The sequence below is a fragment of the Triticum urartu genome, chromosome 5A (genome assembly GCF_056163025.1).
Source record: "Triticum urartu cultivar PI428250 chromosome 5A, HENAU_Tu73, whole genome shotgun sequence".
In the NCBI taxonomy this organism is placed as follows: domain Eukaryota; kingdom Viridiplantae; phylum Streptophyta; class Magnoliopsida; order Poales; family Poaceae; genus Triticum; species Triticum urartu.
The window spans coordinates 652,624,538-652,628,048 of record NC_141877.1 but is presented as its reverse complement, the minus strand read 5'-3'; the positions used below and the strand labels follow the sequence as shown (position 1 = coordinate 652,628,048).

General features: G+C 52.9%; 1 pseudogene; it reads right to left on the bottom strand.

Moving 5' to 3' along the window:
* Nucleotides 1–286: 286 nt before the first annotated feature.
* Nucleotides 287–2,019, bottom strand: LOC125539776 (protein SLENDER RICE1-LIKE 2 pseudogene; annotated as a pseudogene).
* Between the last annotated feature and the right edge of the window lie 1,492 nt (nt 2,020–3,511).

Sequence of the window (3,511 nt, the reverse complement as noted above, 5' to 3'; positions counted from 1 at the left end):
TCAAATTGTGGGTGCGTAAATCTCTTACCTGACTGCGTATTAATTAACGAAATGATGCCAAACTAGTTTGTGGCATTTCTTTGCCTAATTTACTTGCTGGTGATTGCATAAAGAAATTTTGAGGCATTGAATTTTCTCGTACATAATGGTAGTTGTTAAATCATGTGCATAATTAGAATGGGAGCGCACGGACCCGCCTTAGGTGGCGGCACCAGGTGGCACCCCAGCCTCTAGTGTATCTTCAAGATGAACTAGTAGCAAGCAACCATGATCTACTCGCAACTGATGAAACAAATTAACTGTTCGATAGATAAAACCAGGAAGGAATGACGACACTATCTCCTAACAAATTTTGAGATCGACACTTTATTGACCAAGACTGATATCCATCCGACGACTCACTCACGACTACAACATAAGCTCCGACTAACTAACAAACTAAACTCGATGGACGATCTGCCTCCAACGACTCTTAACAATTATTCAAATCAGGATGCACGCATGTCACGCTCTTTCACTGCGCCTCGGCGTCTGGCAGGTGGCCGCGCCGCTGCTCTCGCCGATGCTCATCTTCAACTTGTGCTTATCGGCGTGCTCCTTGGCAGTGCCGGCGCCGTCGGCGGGCATTGCACTCCACACGGACACCGTGAACAGGGGGTGGTCGTGCCACGCGAGCGAGAGGCAACCGCCGATCTCCTGGACACGGAATCCAGTGCCGGAGAACACGCGGACAAACTTGGCGGCCTGGTAGGCCGCGCTCGGACCCAGTGGCACGTGGGTGAGACCCGTGCGCCAGAGGCGAGCGCACCAGTATGCCAGCGGCTCGTGGCGCTCGGTGCGGGCGCTGCCCTCGTAGCATACGATGTTGAAGATCTCCCTCTGCACGTATGCGTCAGCGCCGGCTCCGTTGCCGATGGCGCCGCCACGGCTCACGGACATGGCCTCCATGGAGTCGAGCACGGAGCTGTAGTAGAACATGGCATTGTCGAAGCGTGTCACCAGCCGCGGCTTGTTGTGGTCCGCCTCCTGCTCCACCACCGTGAACACCCTGGGCTGCATGGACGCGATCCAGCCGAGCACGATGTCGATGGGAGTGGGGAGAGACGTGGATGCGGCATCCGGGTTCACCAGGAGGCGGTGGAGTTGGCATATGGAGTTCACGGCCACCGCCTCTCCGGGGAGGACCTGGAACATCCACGGCTGGAGCTGGTCCAGGCTGTCATCGGTGACCCTTTGAAATGAGAAGGGGACGTTCATGGTGCGCGCGAACTCGGCGAGGCGGAGGCCAACTTCGTCGGCGCCGGGCGCAGATCCGACGCCGGTGATGCGGACGGACGGCGGGCCGCCAGGGCGGATGGAGAGAGCCTGGATGAGGGCAGGCCACTGCATGCCTTGCTTGATGGCGAGATCCACGACATGCACGCGGTCGCAGCCCTCAAACGCCTCGAGGATGGCCTGGTTGGCCGTGAAGTGCGCGAACTTGAGGTAGGGCCCCGCATCGTAGAACCGACGGTAGAGCTCGCCAGCGCGCTCCGGCGAGGCGTCCAGCGCGAAGGAGTACTGCGGTGACGCCGGGAAGAGGCGTTGGGCAAGCGCGGCGGCGAAGTGGCTGGCGACGCGGCCGATCCCGGTGGTCGTCGAGACAGACGTCGCGAGCATCGTGCGTGCCTCGGCGAGCTTGCCGGCCGCGGCCGCATAGTCGCCCGCCTCGATGGTTTCAGCGCACTTGTGAAGGACGTGGATGAGATAGACCGCGATGTTCTCCGCTTCCTGGCACCTCCTCGCCGTCGCCTCCGCAACGGGCGGCGGGACCATGGGTGGGACTGCGGGCGCGTACGTGGCTGGGTCGAGGCAGTGCGCCGTGTCAGCGCCGGTCGTCGCGGCGGCGGTGCCCTGGACGGACTGGAGAGACAGCGTAGCACCCGCGCCGGACGGGGAGTTGGCGGCGGCGGGTTCCTTGCCCTGCCAGCCGAAGGCGAAATGGCCCATGTGTTCCTCACGGGCGAGCCGCGTGAAGGCTGTGTGTGTGAGCGTCCAGTCCACGCTTTGGGGCGTATTTGTAGGTGTGGAGAGCGCCGATTGGGTGCACACGTGGAGGTGGGGACAGCGTCGTAGCGAAGCGTTTTGGCGTCCGGGAAACCGTGGATGCGCGGGCGGGGGTGGGGGAAGCAAATTGGATGGCTCAAGATCGTGGGCAGAGCCGGGTCGGGTCGGGCTGGGCCGGGCTCGGGTCCGTGCCAGGCTTACAAAAACCCCAATATGATTATGGCATGCTTGGGCCCGAGAAACCATTCCGTTTCAACAAAAAAATTGAATTGAAAACATGCCACTTTATTTGTTTTTAGAATACATATGTGCATTCTTGAACCTATTTCTAAAAACACACACAGATGAACATGATTTCATTTTTTTCCCACACATTTGGCCCGGGCCATGGGCTGAAAACTAGGGCCCGAGCCCGAGCCCGGCATGGCGAGTGACGTAAGTGCTTACGTTTTAGGTCTTCGGGATTGATTTCAATTAATTCATGAAATTAATCCCCGCATTAACCGTCGATTCCAGCAGCAAAAATAGTTATTGTCGATTGGAATTATTTGATAAATTACTAAAAATAATGGATCACGAAGAACAATTCCTAAATTACGTCTAAATTTAATAATTTAGTCAAATCTGTATCGTAACGCCCGATTTCAGAAATATTCTATTAATTTACTAAATTAAACCCTACCACGCTGTCAATTTTGGAATTAATTGATTTTAATAAATAATTGAAATTAATCACTATCACAACGGTCGACTCCCAAATTCATAATATTAAGTTCATATTTAATTCTAAAAATTGAAAAAAATATTTTCAACCACAAAGATTTATATGGAATTATGAATAATAATATTTTATTTATTTTATTAAATTTGTAAAATTATTACGTTGTCATGGTGGCACTTGTAGGTGGTAATCTCAGCAAGCCATCAAACACTTTCTTTGGTGGTAAAATCAGACTAAGGACACCTTGTTCTTGTGTCACTTGTTAGGATCGACTGTTTATGGATTAGCGATGGGGGTGAATAGTATTATCAGATAAAACTACTTCAAATTTTAAGGGGTTGAAAGTTTTTAAGGTACAAACGACTAGGTTGGTCCTTCAAAGAAATATAACAAGCAAGTTACAAATGGTTGAAACTTTCTTCGGCTTTGCTCGTGCTCTCCGCCTCGCTTCCCAAGCGATCCCCTTGTTTGCCTTCTCTGCCCCCTCCCCTCTACATCATTCCTCCGCCGGCGGTTAGTAAGGCGAGGGACCATCTATTTAGATGTTTCATGTCATAGTTCTTAGCTTTAGAGCAACTCTAGCAGACCCCACATCCCGCCGGCCCGCAAAACGCGTTTGCAGTTCGCGCAAAACCGCTTTTGTGGGCTGATGACCCACAAGTGTAGGGGATCTTTCGTAGCCTTTTCGATAAGTAAGAGTGTCGAACCCAACGAGGAACAGAAGGAAATGATAAGCAGTTTTCA